The sequence below is a fragment of the Patagioenas fasciata genome, chromosome 2 (assembly GCF_037038585.1).
Source record: "Patagioenas fasciata isolate bPatFas1 chromosome 2, bPatFas1.hap1, whole genome shotgun sequence".
Taxonomy (NCBI): Eukaryota; Metazoa; Chordata; class Aves; order Columbiformes; family Columbidae; genus Patagioenas; species Patagioenas fasciata.
Window position 1 is genome coordinate 103,474,211 of NC_092521.1, and position 21,427 is coordinate 103,495,637.

Consider the following 21,427-nt stretch of genomic DNA (forward strand, 5'->3'; position numbering starts at 1 on the left):
GGTTTAGATTTGGGGCTAGGGGTTGGTGTTAGATTTAGATATGGGGTTAGGTTTACATTTGGGGTTAGGGGTTGGGGTTAGGTTTAGATTTGGGGTTAGGTTTAGATTTGGGGTTAGTTTTAGATTTGGGGTTAGGGGTTGCGATTAGGGTTTGGGGTTAGGTTTAGATTAGGGGTTAGGTTTAGATTTGGGGTTAGGGGTTGGGGTTAGGTTTAGATTTGGGTTTAGGTTTAGATTTGGGGTTAGGGGTTGGGTTTAGGTTTAGATTTGGGTTTAGGTTTAAATTTGGGCATAGGGGTTGGGGTTAGGTTTAGATTTGGGTTTAGGTTTAGATTTGGGGTTAGGTTTAGATTTGGGGTTAGGTTTAGATTCGGGGTTAGGGGTTGGGGTTAGGTTTAGATTTGGGGTTAGGGGTTGGGGTTAGGTTTAGATTTGGGGTTAGGTTTAGATTTGGGGCTAGGGGTTGGGGTTAGATTTAGATTTGGGGTTAGGTTTACATTTGGGGTTAGGGGTTGGGGTTAGGTTTAGATTTGGGGTTAGGTTTATATTTGGGGTTAGGGGTTGGGGTTAGGTTTAGATTTGGGGTTAGGTTTAGATTTGGGGTTAGGGGTTGGGGTTAGGTTTAGATTTGGGGTTAGGTTTAGATTTGGGGTTAGGGGTTGGGGTTAGTTTTAGATTTGGGGTTAGGTTTAGATTTGGGGTTAGGGGTTGGGTTTAGGTTTATATTTGGGTTTAGGTTTAAATTTGGGCTTAGGGGTTGGGGTTAGGTTTATATTTGGGTTTAGGTTTAGATTTGGGGTTAGGAGTTGGGGTTTGTTTTAGATTTGGGGTTATGTTTAAATTCAGGGTTAGGGGTTGGGGTTAGGTTTAGATTTGGTGTTAGGGGTTGGGGTTAGGTTTAGGTTTAGATTTGGGGTTAGGTTTAGATTTGGGGTTGGGGGTTGGGGTTAGGTTTAGATTTGGGGTTAGGTTTAGATTTGGGGTTAGGTTTAGATTTGGGGTTAGGGGTTGGGGTTAGGGGTTGGGGTTAGGGTTTGGGGTTAGGTTTAGATTTGGGGTTAGGTTTAGATTTGGGGTTAGGGGTTGGGGTGAGGTTTAGATTTGGGGTTAGGTTTAGATTTGGGGTTAGGGGTTGGGTTTCGGTTTAGATTTGGGTTTAGGTTTAAATTTGGGCTTAGGGGTTGGGGTTAGGTTTAGATTTGGGTTTAGGTTTAGATTTGGGGTTAGGTTTAGATTTGGGGTTAGGTTTAGATTTGGGGTTAGGGGTTGGGGTTAGGTTTAGATTTGGGGTTAGGGGTTGGGGTTAGGTTTAGATTTGGGGTTAGGTTTAGATTTGGGGCTAGGGGTTGGGGTTAGATTTAGATTTGGGGTTAGGCTTACATTTGGGATTAGGGGTTGGGGTTAGGTTTAGATTTGGGTTTAGGTTTATATTTGGGGTTAGGGGTTGGGGTTAGGTTTAGATTTGGGGTTAGGTTTAGATTTGGGGTTAGGGGTTGGGGTTAGGTTTAGATTTGGGGTTAGGTTTAGATTTGGGGTTAGGTTTAGATTTGGGGTTAGGTTTAGATCTGGGGTTAGGGGTTGGGGTTAGGAACTGGGGTGAGGTTTAGATTTGGGGTTAGTGGTTGGGGTTAGGGGTTGGGGTTAGGTTTAGATTTGGGGTTAGGGGTTGGGGTTAGGGGTTGGGGTTAGGGGTGGGGTTAGGTTTAGATTTGGGGTTAGGTTTACTATTGGGGTTAGGGGTTGGGTTTAGGTTTAGATTTGGGTTTAGGGGTTGGGGTTAGGTTTAGATTTGGGGTTAGGTTTAGATTTAGGGTTAGGTTTTGGGGTTAGGTTTAGATTTGGGGTTAGGTTTAGATTTGGGGTTAGGTTTAGATTTGGGGTTAGGGGTTGGGGTTAGGGGTTGGGGTTAGGGTTTGGGGTTAGGTTTAGATTTGGGGTTAGGTTTAGATTTGGGGTTAGGGGTTGGGGTGAGGTTTAGATTTGGGGTTAGGTTTAGATTTGGGGTTAGGGGTTGGGTTTCGGTTTAGATTTGGGTTTAGGTTTAAATTTGGGCTTAGGGGTTGGGGTTAGGTTTAGATTTGGGTTTAGGTTTAGATTTGGGGTTAGGTTTAGATTTGGGGTTAGGTTTAGATTTGGGGTTAGGGGTTGGGGTTAGGTTTAGATTTGGGGTTAGGGGTTGGGGTTAGGTTTAGATTTGGGGTTAGGTTTAGATTTAGGGTTAGGTTTTGGGGTTAGGTTTAGATTTGGGGTTAGGTTTAGATTTGGGGTTAGGGGTTGGGGTTAGCTTTATATTTGGGGTTAGGATTAGATTTGGGGTTAGGGGTTGGGGTTAGGTTTAGATTTGGGGTTAGGTTTAGATTTGGGGTTAGGGGTTGGGGTTAGGTTTAGATTTGGGGTTAGGTTTAGATTTGGGTTTAGGAGATGGCGTTAGGTTTAGATTTGGGGTTAGGTTTAGATTTGGGGTTTAGATTTGGGGTTAGGTTTAGATTTGGGGTTAGGTTTAGATTTGGGGTTAGAAGTTGGGGTTAGGGGTTTGGGTTGGGTGTTGGGGTTAGGTTTAGATTTGGGGTTAGGTTTTGGGGTTAGAGGTTGGGGTCAGGGGTTGGGGTTAGTTTTAGATTTGGGGTTACGTTTACATTTGGGTTTAGGTTTGGATTTGGGGTTAGGGGTTGGGGTTAGGGGTTGGGGTTAGGGGTTGGGGTTAGGTTTAGATTTGGGGTTAGGTTTAGATTTGGGGTTAGCAGTTGGGGTTTGTTTTAGATTTGGGGTTATGTTTAAATTCAGGGTTAGGGGTTGGGGTTAGGTTTAGATTTGGGGTTAGGGGTTGGGGTTAGGTTTAGATTTGGGGTTAGGTTTAGATTTGGGGCTAGGGGTTGGGGTTAGATTTAGATTTGGGGTTAGGTTTAGATTTGGGGTTGGGGGTTGGGGTTAGGTTTAGATTTGGGGTTATGTTTAGATTTGGGGTTAGGTTTAGATTTGGGGTTACGGGTTGGGGTTAGGTTTAGATTTGGGGTTAGGTTTGATTTGGGGTTAGGTTTAGATTTGGGGTTAGGGGTTGGGGTTAGGTTTAGATTTGGGGTTAGGGGTTGGGGTTAGGGGTTGCGGTTAGGGTTTGGGGTTAGGTTTAGATTAGGGTTTAGGTTTAGATTTAGGGTTAGAGGTTGGGGTTAGGTTTAGATTTGGGTTTAGGTTTAGATTTGGGGTTAGGTTTAGATTTGGGGTTAGGGGTTGGGGTTAGGTTTAGATTTGGGGTTAGGTTTAGATTTGGGGCTAGGGGTTGGGGTTAGATTTAGATTTGGGGTTAGGTTTACATTTGGGGTTAGGGGTTGGGGTTAGGTTTAGATTTGGGGTTAGGTTTATATTTGGGGTTAGGGGTTGGGGTTAGGTTTAGATTTGGGGTTAGGTTTAGATTTGGGGTTAGGGGTTGGGGTTAGGTTTAGATTTGGGGTTAGGTTTAGATTTGGGGTTAGGGGTTGGGGTTAGGTTTAGATTTGGGGTTAGGTTTAGATTTGGGGTTAGGGGTTGGGTTTAGGTTTATATTTGGGTTTAGGTTTAAATTTGGGCTTAGGGGTTGGGGTTAGGTTTATATTTGGGTTTAGGTTTAGATTTGGGGTTAGGAGTTGGGGTTTGTTTTAGATTTGGGGTTATGTTTAAATTCAGGGTTAGGGGTTGGGGTTAGGTTTAGATTTGGTGTTAGGGGTTGGGGTTAGGTTTAGGTTTAGATTTGGGGTTAGGTTTAGATTTGGGGTTGGGGGTTGGGGTTAGGTTTAGATTTGGGGTTAGGTTTAGATTTGGGGTTAGGTTTAGATTTGGGGTTAGGGGTTGGGGTTATGGGTTGGGGTTAGGGTTTGGGGTTAGGTTTAGATTTGGGGTTAGGTTTAGATTTGGGGTTAGGGGTTGGGGTGAGGTTTAGATTTGGGGTTAGGTTTAGATTTGGGGTTAGGGGTTGGGTTTCGGTTTAGATTTGGGTTTAGGTTTAAATTTGGTCTTAGGGGTTGGGGTTAGGTTTAGATTTGGTTTTAGGTTTAGATTTGGGGTTAGGTTTAGATTTGGGGTTAGGTTTAGATTTGGGGTTAGGGGTTGGGGTTAGGTTTAGATTTGGGGTTAGGGGTTGGGGTTAGGTTTAGATTTGGGGTTAGGTTTAGATTTGGGGCTAGGGGTTGGGGTTAGATTTAGATTTGGGGTTAGGCTTACATTTGGGATTAGGGGTTGGGGTTAGGTTTAGATTTGGGTTTAGGTTTATATTTGGGGTTAGGGGTTGGGGTTAGGTTTAGATTTGGGGTTAGGTTTAGATTTGGGGTTAGGGGTTGGGGTTAGGTTTAGATTTGGGGTTAGGTTTAGATTTGGGGTTAGGTTTAGATTTAGGGTTAGGTTTAGATCTGGGGTTAGGGGTTGGGGTTAGGAACTGGGGTGAGGTTTAGATTTGGGGTTAGTGGTTGGTGTTAGGGGTTGGGGTTAGGTTTAGATTTGGGCTTAGGGGTTGGCGTTAGGGGTTGGGGTTAGGGGTTGGGGTTAGGTTTAGATTTGGGGTTAGGTTTACTTTTGGGGTTAGGGGTTGGGTTTAGGTTTAGATTTGGGTTTAGGGGTTGGGGTTAGGTTTAGTTTTGGGGTTAGGTTTAGATTTAGGGTTAGGTTTTGGGGTTAGGTTTAGATTTGGGGTTAGGTTTAGATTTAGGTTTAGGTGTTGGGGTTAGGTTTAGATTTGGGGTTAGGTTTAGATTTGGGGTTAGGGGTTGGGGTTAGCTTTAGATTTGGGGTTAGGTTTAGATTTGGGGTTAGGGGTTGGGGTTAGGTTTAGATTTGGGGTTAGGTTTAGATTTGGGGTTAGGGGTTGGGGTTAGGTTTAGATTTGGGGTTAGGTTTAGATTTGGGTTTAGGAGATGGGGTTAGGTTTAGATTTGGGGTTAGGTTTAGATTTGGGGTTTAGATTTGGGGTTAGGTTTAGATTTGGGGTTAGGTTTAGATTTGGGGTTAGAAGTTGGGGTTAGTGGTTTGGGTTGGGTGTTGGGGTTAGGTTTAGATTTGGGGTTAGGTTTTGGGGTTAGAGGTTGGGGTCAGGGGTTGGGGTTAGTTTTAGATTTGGGGTTACGTTTACATTTGGGTTTAGGTTTGGATTTGGGGTTAGGGGTTGGGGTTAGGGGTTGGGGTTAGGGGTTGGGGTTAGGTTTAGATTTGGGGTTAGGTTTAGATTTGGGGTTAGCAGTTGGGGTTTGTTTTAGATTTGGGGTTATGTTTAAATTCAGGGTTAGGGGTTGGGGTTAGGTTTAGATTTGGGGTTAGGGGTTGGGGTTAGGTTTAGATTTGGGGTTAGGTTTAGATTTGGGGCTAGGGGTTGGGGTTAGATTTAGATTTGGGGTTAGGTTTAGATTTGGGGTTGGGGGTTGGGGTTAGGTTTAGATTTGGGGTTATGTTTAGATTTGGGGTTAGGTTTAGATTTGGGGTTAGGGGTTGGGGTTAGGTTTAGATTTGGGGTTAGGTTTAGATTTGGGGTTAGGTTTAGATTTGGGGTTAGGGGTTGGGGTTAGGTTTAGATTTGGGGTTAGGGGTTGGGGTTAGGGGTTGCGGTTAGGGTTTGGGGTTAGGTTTAGATTAGGGTTTAGGTTTAGATTTGGGGTTAGAGGTTGGGGTTAGGTTTAGATTTGGGTTTAGGTTTAGTTTTGGGGTTAGGGGTTGGGTTTAGGTTTAGATTTGGGTTTAGGTTTAAATTTGGGCATAGGGGTTGGGGTTAGGTTTAGATTTGGGTTTAGGTTTAGATTTGGGGTTAGGTTTAGATTTGGGGTTAGGTTTAGATTTGGGATTAGGGGTTGGGGTTAGGTTTAGATTTGGGGTTAGGTTTAGATTTGGGGCTAGGGGTTGGGGTTAGATTTAGATTTGGGGTTAGGTTTACATTTGGAGTTAGGGGTTGGGGTTAGGTTTAGATTTGGGGTTAGGTTTATATTTGGGGTTAGGGGTTGGGGTTAGGTTTAGATTTGGGGTTAGGTTTAGATTTGGGGTTAGGGGTTGGGGTTAGGTTTAGATTTGGGGTTAGGTTTAGATTTGGGGTTAGGGGTTGGGGTTAGGTTTAGATTTGGGGTTAGGTTTAGATTTGGGGTTAGGGGTTGGGTTTAGGTTTATATTTGGGTTTAGGTTTAAATTTGGGCTTAGGGGTTGGGGTTAGGTTTAGATTTGGGTTTAGGTTTAGATTTGGGGTTAGGTTTAGATTTGGGGTTAGTTTTAGATTTGGGGTTAGGGGTTGGGGTTAGGTTTAGATTTGGGGTTAGGGGTTGGGGATAGGGGTTGGGGTTATGGTTTGGGGTTAGGTTTAGATTTGGGGTTAGGTTTAGATTTGGGGTTAGGAGTTGGGGTTAGGTTTAGATTTGGGGTTAGGTTTAGATTTGGGGTTAGGGGTTGGGTTTAGGTTTAGATTTGGGTTTAGGTTTAAATTGGGGCTTAGGGGTTGGGGTTAGGTTTAGATTTGGGTTTAGGTTTATATGTGGGGTTAGGGGTTGGGGTTAGGTTTAGATTTGGGGTTGGGTTTAGATTTGGGTTTAGGTTTAGATTTAGGGTTAGGTTTAGATCTGGGGGTAGGGGTTGGGGTTAGGAACTGGGGTGAGGTTTAGATTTGGGGTTAGTGGTTGGGGCTAGGGGTTGGGGTTAGGTTTAGATTTGGGGTTAGGAGTTGGGGTTAGGGGTTGGGGTTAGGGGTTGGGGTTAGGTTGAGATTTGGGGTTAGGTTTACATTTGGGGTTAGGGGTTGGGTTTAGGTTTAGATTTGGGTTTAGGGGTTGGGGTTAGGTTTAGATTTGGGGTTAGGTTTAGATTTGGGGTTAGGTTTAGATTTGGTGTTAGGGGTTGAGGTTAGCTTTAGATTTGGGGTTAGGTTTATATTTGGGGTTGAGGGTTGGGGTTAGGTTTAGATTTGGGGTTAGGTTTAGATTTAGGGTTAGGTTTTGGGGTTAGGTTTAGATTTGGGGTTAGGTTTAGATTTAGGTTTAGGTGTTGGGGTTAGGTTTAGATTTGGGGTTAGGTTTAGATTTGGGGTTAGGGGTTGGGGTTAGCTTTAGATTTGGGGTTAGGTTTAGATTTGGGGTTAGGGGTTGGGGTTAGGTTTAGATTTGGGGTTAGGTTTAGATTTGGGGTTAGGGGTTGGGGTTAGGTTTAGATTTGGGGTTAGGTTTAGATTTGGGGTTAGGGGTTGGGGTTAGGTTTAGATTTGGGGTTAGGTTTAGATTTGGGTTTAGGAGATGGCGTTAGGTTTAGATTTGGGGTTAGGTTTAGATTTGGGGTTTAGATTTGGGGTTACGTTTACATTTGGGTTTAGGTTTGGATTTGGGGTTAGGGGTTGGGGTTAGGGGTTGGGGTTAGGGGTTGGGGTTAGGTTTAGATTTGGGGTTAGGTTTAGATTTGGGGTTAGGAGTTGGGGTTTGTTTTAGATTTGGTGTTTTGTTTAAATTCAGGGTTAGGGGTTGGGTTTAGGTTTAGATTTGGGGTTAGGGGTTGGGGTTAGGTTTAGATTTGGGGTTAGGTTTAGATTTGGGGCTAGGGGTTGGGGTTAGATTTAGATTTGGGGTTAGGTTTAGATTTGGGGTTGGGGGTTGGGGTTAGGTTTAGATTTAGGGTTAGGTTTAGATTTGGGGTTAGGTTTAGATTTGGGGTTAGGGGTTGGGGTTAGGGGTTGGGGTTAGGGTTTGGGGTTAGGTTTAGATTTGGGGTTAGGTTTAGATTTGGGGTTAGGGTTTGGGGTTAGGTTTAGATTTGGGGTTAGGTTTAGATTTGGGGTTAGGGGTTGGGTTTAGGTTTAGATTTGGGTTTAGGTTTAAATTTGGGCATAGGGGTTGGGGTTAGGTTTAGATTTGGGTTTAGGTTTAGATTTGGGGTTAGTTTTAGATTTGGGGTTAGGTTTAGATTTGGGGTTAGGGGTTGGGGTTAGGTTTAGATTTGGGGTTAGGGGTTGGGGTTAGGCGTTGGGGTAAGGGTTTGGGGTTAGGTTTAGATTTGGGGTTAGGGGTTGGGTTTAGGTTTAGATTTGGGTTTAGGTTTAAATTGGGGCTTAGGGGTTGGGGTTAGGTTTAGATTTGGGTTTAGGTTTAGATTTGGGGTTGGGGGTTGGGGTTAGGTTTAGATTTGGGGTTAGGTTTAGATTTGGGGTTAGGTTTAGATTTAGGGTTAGGTTTAGATCTGGGGTTAGGGGTTGGGGTTAGGAACTGGGGTGAGGTTTAGATTTGGGGTTAGTGGTTGGGGTTAGGGGTTGGGGTTAGGTTTAGATTTAGGGTTAGGTTTAGATCTGGGGTTAGGGGTTGGGGTAAGGGTTTGGGGTTAGGTTTAGATTTGGGGTTAGGGGTTGGGTTTAGGTTTAGATTTGGGTTTAGGTTTAAATTGGGGCTTAGGGGTTGGGGTTAGGTTTAGATTTGGGTTTAGGTTTAGATTTGGGGTTGGGGGTTGGGGTTAGGTTTAGATTTGGGGTTAGGGGTTGGGGTTAGGAACTGGGGTGAGGTTTAGATTTGGGGTTAGGGGTTGGGGTTAGGGGTTGGGGTTTGGGGTTGGGGTTAGGTTTACATTTGGGGTTAGGTTTAGATTTGGGGTTAGGGGTTGGGGTTAGGTTTAGATTTGGGGTTAGGTTTACATTTGGGGTTAGGTGTTGGGGTTAGGTTTAGATTTGGGTTTAGGGGTTGGGGTTAGGTTTAGATTTGGGGTTAGGTTTAGATTTGGGGTTTACATTTGGGGTTAGGTTTAGATTTGGTGTTAGGGATGGGGTTAGGTTTAGATTTGGGGTTAGGTTTAGATTTGGTGTTAGGGGTTGAGGTTAGCTTTAGATTTGGGGTTAGGTTTAGATTTGGTGTTAGGGGTTGGGGTTAGGTTTAGATTAGGGGTTAGGTTTAGATTTGGTGTTAGGGATGGGGTTAGGTTTAGATTTGGGGTTAGGTTTAGATTTGGTGTTAGGGGTTGAGGTTAGCTTTAGATTTGGGGTTAGGTTTAGATTTGGTGTTAGGGGTTGGGGTTAGGTTTAGATTTGGGGTTAGGTTTCGATTTGGGGTTAGGTTTAGATTTGGGGTTTAGATTTGGGGTTAGGTTTAGATTTGGGGTTAGAAGTTGGGGTTAGGGGTTTGGGGAGGTTGTTGGGGTTAGGTTTAGATTTGGGGTTAGGGTTTGGGATTAGGGGTTGGGGTCAGGGGTTGGGGTTAGATTTAGATTTGGGGTTAGGTTTACATTTGGGGTTAGGTTTAGATTTGGGGTTAAGTTTAGATTTGGGGTTAGGGGTTGGGGTTTGTTTTAGATTTGGGGTTATGTTTAAATTCAGGGTTAGGGCTTGGGGTTACGTTTAGATTTGTGATTAGGTTTAGATTCGGGGTTAGGGGTTGGGGTTAGGTTTAGATTTGGGGTAGGGTTTAGATTTGGGGTTAGGGGTTGAGGTTAGGTTTAGATTTAGCGTTAGGTTTAGATTTGGGGTTAGGGGTTGGGGTTAGGTTTAGATTTGGGGTTAGGGCTTGGGGTTAGGTTTAGATTTGGGGTTAGGTTTAGATTTGGGGTTAGGGCTTGGGGTTAGGGGTTGGGGTTAGGTTAACATTTGGGGTTAGGGGTTGGGGTTCGGGGTTGCGGTTAGGGGTTGGGGTTAGGTTTATATTTGAGGTTAGGGCTTGGGATTAGGTTTAGACTTGGGGTTAGGTTTAGATTTGGGGTTTAGATTTGGGGTTAGGTTTAGATTTGGGTTTAGGGGTTGGGGTTAGAGGTTGGGGTTAGGTTTAGATTTGGGGTTAGGGGTTGGGGTTAGGGGTTGGGTTTCGGGGTTTGGGTTAGGGGTTAGGGTTAGGTTTAGATTTGGTGTTAGGGCTTGGGATTAGGTTTAGATTTGGGGTTAGGTTTAGATTTGGGGTTTAGATTTGGGGTTAGGTTTAGATTTGGGGTTAGGGGTTGGGGTTAGGTTTAGATTTGGGGTTAGGTTTACATTTGGGGTTAGGTGTTGGGGTTAGGTTTAGATTTGGGTTTAGGGGTTGGGGTTAGGTTTAGATTTGGGGTTAGGTTTAGATTTGGGGTTTACATTTGGGGTTAGGTTTAGATTTGGTGTTAGGGATGGGGTTAGGTTTAGATTTGGGGTTAGGTTTAGATTTGGTGTTAGGGGTTGAGGTTAGCTTTAGATTTGGGGTTAGGTTTAGATTTGGTGTTAGGGGTTGGGGTTAGGTTTAGATTAGGGGTTAGGTTTAGATTTGGTGTTAGGGATGGGGTTAGGTTTAGATTTGGGGTTAGGTTTAGATTTGGTGTTAGGGGTTGAGGTTAGCTTTAGATTTGGGGTTAGGTTTAGATTTGGTGTTAGGGGTTGGGGTTAGGTTTAGATTTGGGGTTAGGTTTCGATTTGGGGTTAGGTTTAGATTTGGGGTTTAGATTTGGGGTTAGGTTTAGATTTGGGGTTAGAAGTTGGGGTTAGGGGTTTGGGGAGGTTGTTGGGGTTAGGTTTAGATTTGGGGTTAGGGTTTGGGATTAGGGGTTGGGGTCAGGGGTTGGGGTTAGATTTAGATTTGGGGTTAGGTTTACATTTGGGGTTAGGTTTAGATTTGGGGTTAAGTTTAGATTTGGGGTTAGGGGTTGGGGTTTGTTTTAGATTTGGGGTTATGTTTAAATTCAGGGTTAGGGCTTGGGGTTACGTTTAGATTTGTGATTAGGTTTAGATTCGGGGTTAGGGGTTGGGGTTAGGTTTAGATTTGGGGTAGGGTTTAGATTTGGGGTTAGGGGTTGAGGTTAGGTTTAGATTTAGCGTTAGGTTTAGATTTGGGGTTAGGGGTTGGGGTTAGGTTTAGATTTGGGGTTAGGGCTTGGGGTTAGGTTTAGATTTGGGGTTAGGTTTAGATTTGGGGTTAGGGCTTGGGGTTAGGGGTTGGGGTTAGGTTAACATTTGGGGTTAGGGGTTGGGGTTCGGGGTTGCGGTTAGGGGTTGGGGTTAGGTTTATATTTGAGGTTAGGGCTTGGGATTAGGTTTAGACTTGGGGTTAGGTTTAGATTTGGGGTTTAGATTTGGGGTTAGGTTTAGATTTGGGTCTAGGGGTTGGGGTTAGAGGTTGGGGTTAGGTTTAGATTTGGGGTTAGGGGTTGGGGTTAGGGGTTGGGTTTCGGGGTTTGGGTTAGGGGTTAGGGTTAGGTTTAGATTTGGTGTTAGGGCTTGGGATTAGGTTTAGATTTGGGGTTAGGTTTAGATTTGGGGTTTAGATTTGGGGTTAGGTTTAGATTTGGGTTTAGGGGTTGGGGTTAGAGGTTGGGGTTAGGTTTAGATTTGGGGTTAGGGGTTGGGGTTAGGGGTTGGGTTTAGGGGTTGGGGTTAGGTTTAGATTTGGGATTAGGGGTTGAGGTTAGGTTTAGATTTGGGGTTAGGTTTAGATTTGGGGTTAGGGGTTGGGGTTAGGTTTAGATTTGGGGTTATGTTTAGATTTGGGGTTAGGGGTTGGGGTTAGGTTTAGATTTGGGGTTAGGTTTCTATTTGGGGTTAGGGGTTGGGGTTAGGTTTAGATTTGGGGATAGGTTTAGATTTGGGGTTAGGGGTTGGGGTTAGGTTTAGATTTGGGGTTAGGTTTAGATTTGGGGTTAGGGGTTGGGGTTAGGTTTATATTTGGGGTTAGGTTTATATTTGGCGTTAAGGGTTGGGTTTAGGTTTAGATTTGGGGTTAGGTTTAGATTTAGGGTTAGGGGTTGGGGTTAGGTTTAGATTTGGGGTTAGGTTTAGATTTGGGTTTAGGTGTTGCGGTTAGGTTTAGATTTGGGGTTAGGTTTAGATTTGGGGTTAGGGGTTGGGGTTAGGTTTAGATTTGGGGTTAGGTTTAGATTTGGGGTTAGGGGTTGGGTTAGGTTTAGATTTGGGGTTCGGTTTAGATTTGGGGTTAGGGGTTGGGGTTAGGTTTAGATTTGGGGTTAGTTTTTGATTTGGGGTTAGGGGTTGGGGTTAGGTTTAGATTTGGGGTTAGGGGTTGGGGTTAGGAACTGGGGTGAGGTTTAGATTTGGCGTTAGGGGTTGGGGTTAGGGGTTGGGGTTTGGGGTTGGGGTTAGGTTTAGATTTGGGGTTAGGTTTAGATTTGGGGTTAAGGGTTGGGGTTAGGTTTAGATTTGGGGTTAGGTTTACATTTGGGGTTAGGTTTACATTTGGGGTTAGGTGTTGGGGTTAGGTTTAGATTTGGGTTTAGGGGTTGGGGTTAGGTTTAGATTTGGGGTTAGGTTTAGATTTGGGGTTTACATTTGGGGTTAGGTTTAGATTTGGTGTTAGGGATGGGGTTAGGTTTAGATTTGGGGTTAGGTTTAGATTTGGTGTTAGGGGTTGAGGTTAGCTTGAGATTTGGGGTTAGGTTTAGATTTGGTGTTAGGGGTTGGGGTTAGGTTTAGATTAGGGGTTAGGTTTAGATTTGGTGTTAGGGATGGGGTTAGGTTTAGAGTTGGGGTTAGGTTTAGATTTGGTGTTAGGGGTTGAGGTTAGCTTTAGATTTGGGGTTAGGTTTAGATTTGGTGTTAGGGGTTGGGGTTAGGTTTAGATTTGGGGTTAGGTTTCGATTTGGGGTTAGGTTTAGATTTGGGGTTTAGATTTGGGGTTAGGTTTAGATTTGGGGTTAGAAGTTGGGGTTAGGGGTTTGGGGAGGTTGTTGGGGTTAGGTTTAGATTTGGGGTTAGGGTTTGGGATTAGGGGTTGGGGTCAGGGGTTGGGGTTAGCTTTAGATTTGGGGTTAGGTTTACATTTGGGGTTAGGTTTAGATTTGGGGTTAAGTTTATATTTGGGGTTAGGGGTTGGGGTTTGTTTTAGATTTGGGGTTATGTTTAAATTCAGGGTTAGGGCTTGGGGTTACGTTTAGATTTGTGATTAGGTTTAGATTCGGGGTTAGGGGTTGGGGTTAGGTTTAGATTTGGGGTAGGGTTTAGATTTGGGGTTAGGGGTTGAGGTTAGGTTTAGATTTAGCGTTAGGTTTAGATTTGGGGTTAGGGGTTGGGGTTAGGTTTAGATTTGGGGTTAGAGCTTGGGGTTAGGTTTAGATTTGGGGTTAGGTTTAGATTTGGGGTTAGGGGTTGGGGTTAGGGGTTGGGGTTAGGTTAACATTTGGGGTTAGGGGTTGGGGTTCGGGGTTGCGGTTAGGGGTTGGGGTTAGGTTTATATTTGAGGTTAGGGCTTGGGATTAGGTTTAGACTTGGGGTTAGGTTTAGATTTGGGGTTTAGATTTGGGGTTAGGTTTAGATTTGGGTTTAGGGGTTGGGGTTAGAGGTTGGGGTTAGGTTTAGATTTGGGGTTAGGGGTTGGGGTTAGGGGTTGGGTTTCGGGGTTGGGGTTAGGGGTTAGGGTTAGGTTTAGATTTGGTGTTAGGGCTTGGGATTAGGTTTAGATTTGGGGTTAGGTTTAGATTTGGGGTTTAGATTTGGGGTTAGGTTTAGATTTGGGTTTAGGGGTTGGGGTTAGAGGTTGGGGTTAGGTTTAGATTTGGGGTTAGGGGTTGGGGTTAGGGGTTGGGTTTAGGGGTTGGGGTTAGGTTTAGATTTGGGATTAGGGGTTGAGGTTAGGTTTAGATTTGGGGTTAGGTTTAGATTTGGGGTTAGGGGTTGGGGTTAGGTTTAGATTTGGGGTTATGTTTAGATTTGGGGTTAGGGGTTGGGGTTAGGTTTAGATTTGGGGTTAGGTTTCTATTTGGGGTTAGGGGTTGGGGTTAGGTTTAGATTTGGGGATAGGTTTAGATTTGGGGTTAGGGGTTGGGGTTAGGTTTAGATTTGGGGTTAGGTTTAGATTTGGGGTTAGGGGTTGGGGTTAGGTTTATATTTGGGGTTAGGTTTATATTTGGCGTTAAGGGTTGGGTTTAGGTTTAGATTTGGGGTTAGGTTTAGATTTAGGGTTAGGGGTTGGGGTTAGGTTTAGATTTGGGGTTAGGTTTAGATTTGGGTTTAGGTGTTGCGGTTAGGTTTAGATTTGGGGTTAGGTTTAGATTTGGGGTTAGGGGTTGGGGTTAGGTTTAGATTTGGGGTTAGGTTTAGATTTGGGGTTAGGGGTTGGGTTAGGTTTAGATTTGGGGTTCGGTTTAGATTTGGGGTTAGGGGTTGGGGTTAGGTTTAGATTTGGGGTTAGTTTTTGATTTGGGGTTAGGGGTTGGGGTTAGGTTTAGATTTGGAGTTAGGGTTTGGGGTTAGGGGTTGAGGTTAGGTTTAGATTTGGGGTTAGGGTTTGGGGTTAGGGGTTGGGGTTAGGTTTAGATTTGGGGTTAGGGCTTGGGGTTAGGTTTAGATTTTGGGTTAGGGTTTGGGGTTAGGGGTTGGGGTTAGGTTTAGATTTGGGGTTAGGGCTTGGAATTAGGTTTAGATTTGGGTTTAGGGGTTGGGGTTAGGGGTTGGGGTTAGGTTTAGATTTGGGGTTAGGGGTTGGGATTAGGGGTTGGGGTTAGGGGTTGGGGTTAGAGGTTGGGGTTAGGTTTAGATTTGGGGTTAGGTTTCGATTTGGGGTTAGGGGTTGGGGTTAGGTTTAGATTTGGGGTTAGGTTTAGATTTGGGGTTAGGGGTTGGGGTTAGGGGTTGGGTTAGGTTTAGATTTGGGGTTAGGGCTTGGGGTTAGGTTTAGATTTGGGGTTAGGTTTAGATTTGGGGTTAGGGGTTGGGGTTAGAGGTTGGGGTTAGGTTTAGATTTGGGGTTAGGGGTTGGGGTTAGGTTTAGATTTGGGGTTAGGGGTTGGGGTTAGAGGTTGGGGTTAGGTTTGGATTTGGGGTTAGGGGTTGGGGTTAGGGGTTGGGTTTAGGGGTTGGGGTTAGGTTTAGATTTGGGATTAGGGGTTGAGGTTAGGTTTAGATTTGGGGTTAGGTTTATATTTGGGGTTAGGGGTTGGGGTTAGGTTTAGATTTGGGGTTAGGTTTATATTTGAGGTTAGGGGTTGGGGTTAGGTTTAGATTTGGGGTTAGGTTTCTATTTGGGGTTAGGGGTTGGGGTTAGGTTTAGATTTGGGGATAGGTTTAGATTTGGGGTTAGGTGTTGGGGTTAGGTTTAGATTTGTGGTTAGGTTTAGATTTGGGTATAGGTTTAGATTTGGGGTTAGGGGTTGAGGTTAGGTTTAGATTTGGGGTTAGGTTTAGATTTGGGGTTAGGGGTTGGGGTTAGGTTTAGATTTGGGTTTAGGGGTTGGGGTTAGGTTTAGATTTGGGGTTAGGTTTGGATTTTGGGGTTAGGTTTAGATTTGGTGTTAGGGGTTGGGGTTAGGTTTAGATTAGGGGTTAGGTTTAGATTTGGTGTTAGGGATGGGGTTAGGTTTAGATTTGGGGTTAGGTTTAGATTTGGTGTTAGGGGTTGAGGTTAGCTTTAGATTTGGGGTTAGGTTTAGATTTGGTGTTACGGTTTGGGGTTAGGTTTAGATTTGGGGTTAGGTTTCGATTTGGGGTTAGGTTTAGATTTGGGGTTTAGATTTGGGGTTAGGTTTAGATTTGGGGTTAGAAGTTGGGGTTAGGGGTTTGGGGAGGTTGTTGGGGTTAGGTTTAGATTTGGGGTTAGGGTTTGGGATTAGGGGTTGGGGTCAGGGGTTGGGGTTAGCTTTAGATTTGGGGTTAGGTTTACATTTGGGGTTAGGTTTAGATTTGGGGTTAAGTTTAGATTTGGGGTTAGGGGTTGGGGTTTGTTTTAGATTTGGGTTATGTTTAAATTCAGGGTTAGGGCTTGGGGTTACGTTTAGATTTGTGATTAGGTTTAGATTCGGGGTTAGGGGTTGGGGTTAGGTTTAGATTTGGGGTAGGGTTTAGATTTGGGGTTAGGGGTTGAGGTTAGGTTTAGATTTAGCGTTAGGTTTAGATTTGGGCTTAGGGGTTGGGGTTAGGGGTTGGGGTTAGGTTTAGATTTGGGGTCAGGGGTTGGGGTTCGGGGTTGGGGTTAGGGGTTGGGGTTAGGTTTAGATTTGAGGTTAGGGCTTGGGATTAGGTTTAGATTTGGGGTTAGGTTTAGATTTGGGGTTTAGATTTGGGGTTAGGTTTAGATTTGGGTTTAGGGGTTGGAGTTAGAGGTTGGGGTTAGGTTTAGATTTGGGGTTAGGGGTTGGGGTTAGGGGTTGGGTTTCGGGGTTGGGGTTAGGGGTTGGGGTTAGGTTTAGATTTGGTGTTAGGGCTTGGGATTAGGTTTAGATTTGGGGTTAGGTTTAGATTTGGGGTTTAGATTTGGGGTTAGGTTTAGATTTGGGTTTAGGGGTTGGGGTTAGAGGTTGGGGTTAGGTTTAGATTTGGGGTTAGGAGTTGGGGTTAGGGGTTGGTTTTAGGGGTTGGGGTTAGGTTTAGATTTGGGATTAGGGGTTGAGGTTAGGTTTAGATTTGGGGTTAGGTTTAGATTTGGGGTTAGGGGTTGGGGTTAGGTTTAGATTTGGGGTTATGTTTAGATTTGGGGTTAGGGGTTGGGGTTAGGTTTAGATTTGGGGTTAGGTTTCTATTTGGGGTTAGGGGTTGGGGTTAGGTTTAGATTTGGGGATAGGTTTAGATTTGGGGTTAGGGGTTGGGGTTAGGTTTATATTTGGGGTTAGGTTTAGATTTGGGCTTAGGAGTTGGGGTTAGGTTTATATTTGGGGTTAGGTTTATATTTGGCGTTAAGGGTTGGGGTTAGGTTTAGATTTGGGGTTAGGTTTAGATTTAGGGTTAGGGGTTGGGGTTAGGTTTAGATTTGGGGTTAGATTTAGATTTGGGTTTAGGTGTTGCGGTTAGGTTTAGATTTGGGGTTAGGTTTAGATTTGGGGTTAGGGGTTGGGGTTAGGTTTAGATTTGGGGTTAGGTTTAGATTTGGGGTTAGGGGTTGGGTTAGGTTTAGATTTGGGGTTAGGTTTAGATTTGGGGTTAGGGGTTGGGGTTAGGTTTAGATTTGGGGTTAGTTTTTGATTTGGGGTTAGGGGTTGGGGTTAGGTTTAGATTTGGGGTTAATGTTTGGGGTTAGGGGTTGAGGTTAGGTTTAGATTTGGGGTTAGGGTTTGGGGTTAGGGGTTGGGGTTAGGTTTAGATTTGGGGTTAGGGCTTGGGGTTAGGTTTAGATTTTGGGTTAGGGTTTGGGGTTAGGGGTTGGGGTTAGGTTTAGATTTGGGGTTAGGGCTTGGGATTAGGTTTAGATTTGGGTTTAGGGGTTGGGGTTAGGGGTTGGGGTTAGGTTTAGATTTGGGGTTAGGGGTTGGGATTAGGGGTTGGGGTTAGGGGTTGGGGTTAGAGGTTGGGGTTAGGTTTAGATTTGGGGTTAGGTTTCGATTTGGGGTTAGGGGTTGGGGTTAGGTTTAGATTTGGGGTTAGGTTTAGATTTGGGGTTAGGGGTTGGGGTTAGGGGTTGGGTTAGGTTTAGATTTGGGGTTAGGGCTTGGGGTTAGGTTTAGATTTGGGGTTAGGTTTAGATTTGGGGTTAGGGGTTGGGGTTAGGTTTAGATTTGGGGTTAGGTTTAGATTTGGGGTTAGGGGTTGGGGTTAGGTTTAGATTTGGGGTTAGGGGTTGGGGTTAGAGGTTGGGGTTAGGTTTGGATTTGGGGTTAGGGGTTGGGGTTAGGTTTGGGGTTAGGGGTTGGGGTTAGGTTTAGATTTGGGATTAGGGGTTGAGGTTAGGTTTAGATTTGGGGTTAGGTTTAGATTTGGGGTTAGGGGTTGGGGTTAGGTTTAGATTTGGGGATAGGTTTAGATTTGGGGTTAGGTGTTGGGGTTAGGTTTAGATTTGTGGTTAGGTTTAGATTTGGGTATAGGTTTAGATTTGGGGTTAGGGGTTGAGGTTAGGTTTAGATTTGGGGTTAGGTTTAGATTTGGGGTTAGGGGTTGGGGTTAGGTTTAGATTTGGGGTTAGGTTTAGATTTGGGGTTAGGGGTTGAGGTTAGGTTTAGATTTGGGTTTAGGGGTTGGGGTTAGGTTTAGATTTGGGGTTAGGTTTAGATTTTGGGGTTAGGTTTAGATTTGGGGTTAGGGGTTGGGGTAAGGGATTTGGGTTAGGGGTTGGGATTAGGTTTAGATTTGGGGTTAGGTTTAGATTTGGGGTTTAGATTTGGGGTTAGGTTTAGATTTGGGCTTAGGGGTTGGGGTTAGGTTTAGATTTGGGGTTAGGGGTTGAGGTTAGGTTTAGATTTGGGGTTAGGGGTTGGGGTTAGGTTTAGATTTGGGGTTAGGTTTAGATTTGGGTTTAGGGGTTGGGGTTAGGTTTAGATTTGGGGTTAGGGGTTGGGGTTAGGGGTTGGGGTTAGGTTTAGATTTGCGGTTAGGGGTTGGGGTTAGGTTTAGATTTGGGCTTAGGGGTTGGGGTTAGGGGTTGGGGTTAGGTTTAGATTTGGGGTTAGGGTTAGATTTGGGGTTAGGGGTTGGGGTTGGTTTAGATTTGGGGTTAGGTTTATATCGGGGGTTAGGGGTTGGGGTTATGTTTAGATTTGGGGTTAGGTTTCTATTTGGGGTTAGAGGTTGGGGTTAGGTTTAGATTTGGGGTTAGGTTTAGATTTGGGGTTAGGAGTTGGGGTTAGGTTTAGATTTGGGGTTTGGTTTAGATCTGGGGTTAGGGGTTGGGGTTATGTTTAGATTTGGGTATAGGTTTAGATTTGGGGTTAGGGGTTGGGGTTAGGTTTAGATTTGGGGTTAGGGGTTGGGGTTAGAGGTTGGGGTTAGGTTTCTATTTGGGGTTAGGTTTATATTTGGGGTTAAGGGTTGGGGTTAGGTTTAGATTTGGGGTTAGGTTTAGATTTAGGGTTAGGTTTTTGGGATTAGGTTTAGATTTGGGGTTAGGTTTAGATTTGGGGTTAGGGGTTGGGGTTAGGAACTGGGGTGAGGTTTAGATTTGGGGTTAGTGGTTGGGGTTAGGGGTTGGGGTTAGGTTTAGATTTGGGGTTAGGCGTTGGGGTTAGGGGTTGGGGTTAGGTTTAGATTTGGGGTTAGGTTTAGATTTGGGGTTAGGGGTTGGGGTTAGGTTTAGATTTGGGGTTAGGTTTAGATTTGGGGTTAGGGTTTGGGATTAGGGGTTGGGGTCAGGGGTTGGGGTTAGCTTTAGATTTGGGGTTAGGTTTACATTTGGGGTTAGGTTTAGATTTGGGGTTAAGTTTAGATTTGGGGTTAGGGGTTGGGGTTTGTTTTAGATTTGGGTTATGTTTAAATTCAGGGTTAGGGCTTGGGGTTACGTTTAGATTTGTGATTAGGTTTAGATTCGGGGTTAGGGGTTGGGGTTAGGTTTAGATTTGGGGTAGGGTTTAGATTTGGGGTTAGGGGTTGAGGTTAGGTTTAGATTTAGCGTTAGGTTTAGATTTGGGCTTAGGGGTTGGGGTTAGGGGTTGGGGTTAGGTTTAGATTTGGGGTCAGGGGTTGGGGTTCGGGGTTGGGGTTAGGGGTTGGGGTTAGGTTTAGATTTGAGGTTAGGGCTTGGGATTAGGTTTAGATTTGGGGTTAGGTTTAGATTTGGGGTTTAGATTTGGGGTTAGGTTTAGATTTGGGTTTAGGGGTTGGAGTTAGAGGTTGGGGTTAGGTTTAGATTTGGGGTTAGGGGTTGGGGTTAGGGGTTGGGTTTCGGGGTTGGGGTTAGGGGTTGGGGTTAGGTTTAGATTTGGTGTTAGGGCTTGGGATTAGGTTTAGATTTGGGGTTAGGTTTAGATTTGGGGTTTAGATTTGGGGTTAGGTTTAGATTTGGGTTTAGGGGTTGGGGTTAGAGGTTGGGGTTAGGTTTAGATTTGGGGTTAGGAGTTGGGGTTAGGGGTTGGTTTTAGGGGTTGGGGTTAGGTTTAGATTTGGGATTAGGGGTTGAGGTTAGGTTTAGATTTGGGGTTAGGTTTATATTTGGGGTTAGGGGTTGGGGTTAGGTTTAGATTTGGGGTTATGTTTAGATTTGGGGTTAGGGGTTGGGGTTAGGTTTAGATTTGGGGTTAGGTTTCTATTTGGGGTTAGGGGTTGGGGTTAGGTTTAGATTTGGGGATAGGTTTAGATTTGGGGTTAGGGGTTGGGGTTAGGTTTATATTTGGGGTTAGGTTTAGATTTGGGCTTAGGAGTTGGGGTTAGGTTTATATTTGGGGTTAGGTTTATATTTGGCGTTAAGGGTTGGGGTTAGGTTTAGATTTGGGGTTAGGTTTAGATTTAGGGTTAGGGGTTGGGGTTAGGTTTAGATTTGGGGTTAGATTTAGATTTGGGTTTAGGTGTTGCGGTTAGGTTTAGATTTGGGGTTAGGTTTAGATTTGGGGTTAGGGGTTGGGGTTAGGTTTAGATTTGGGGTTAGGTTTAGATTTGGGGTTAGGGGTTGGGTTAGGTTTAGATTTGGGGTTAGGTTTAGATTTGGGGTTAGGGGTTGGGGTTAGGTTTAGATTTGGGGTTAGTTTTTGATTTGGGGTTAGGGGTTGGGGTTAGGTTTAGATTTGGGGTTAATGTTTGGGGTTAGGGGTTGAGGTTAGGTTTAGATTTGGGGTTAGGGTTTGGGGTTAGGGGTTGGGGTTAGGTTTAGATTTGGGGTTAGGGCTTGGGGTTAGGTTTAGATTTTGGGTTAGGGTTTGGGGTTAGGGGTTGGGGTTAGGTTTAGATTTGGGGTTAGGGCTTGGGATTAGGTTTAGATTTGGGTTTAGGGGTTGGGGTTAGGGGTTGGGGTTAGGTTTAGATTTGGGGTTAGGGGTTGGGATTAGGGGTTGGGGTTAGGGGTTGGGGTTAGAGGTTGGGGTTAGGTTTAGATTTGGGGTTAGGTTTCGATTTGGGGTTAGGGGTTGGGGTTAGGTTTAGATTTGGGGTTAGGTTTAGATTTGGGGTTAGGGGTTGGGGTTAGGGGTTGGGTTAGGTTTAGATTTGGGGTTAGGGCTTGGGGTTAGGTTTAGATTTGGGGTTAGGTTTAGATTTGGGGTTAGGGGTTGGGGTTAGGTTTAGATTTGGGGTTAGGTTTAGATTTGGGGTTAGGGGTTGGGGTTAGGTTTAGATTTGGGGTTAGGGGTTGGGGTTAGAGGTTGGGGTTAGGTTTGGATTTGGGGTTAGGGGTTGGGGTTAGGTTTGGGGTTAGGGGTTGGGGTTAGGTTTAGATTTGGGATTAGGGGTTGAGGTTAGGTTTAGATTTGGGGTTAGGTTTAGATTTGGGGTTAGGGGTTGGGGTTAGGTTTAGATTTGGGGATAGGTTTAGATTTGGGGTTAGGTGTTGGGGTTAGGTTTAGATTTGTGGTTAGGTTTAGATTTGGGTATAGGTTTAGATTTGGGGTTAGGGGTTGAGGTTAGGTTTAGATTTGGGGTTAGGTTTAGATTTGGGGTTAGGGGTTGGGGTTAGGTTTAGATTTGGGGTTAGGTTTAGATTTGGGGTTAGGGGTTGAGGTTAGGTTTAGATTTGGGTTTAGGGGTTGGGGTTAGGTTTAGATTTGGGGTTAGGTTTAGATTTTGGGGTTAGGTTTAGATTTGGGGTTAGGGGTTGGGGTAAGGGATTTGGGTTAGGGGTTGGGATTAGGTTTAGATTTGGGGTTAGGTTTAGATTTGGGGTTTAGATTTGGGGTTAGGTTTAGATTTGGGCTTAGGGGTTGGGGTTAGGTTTAGATTTGGGGT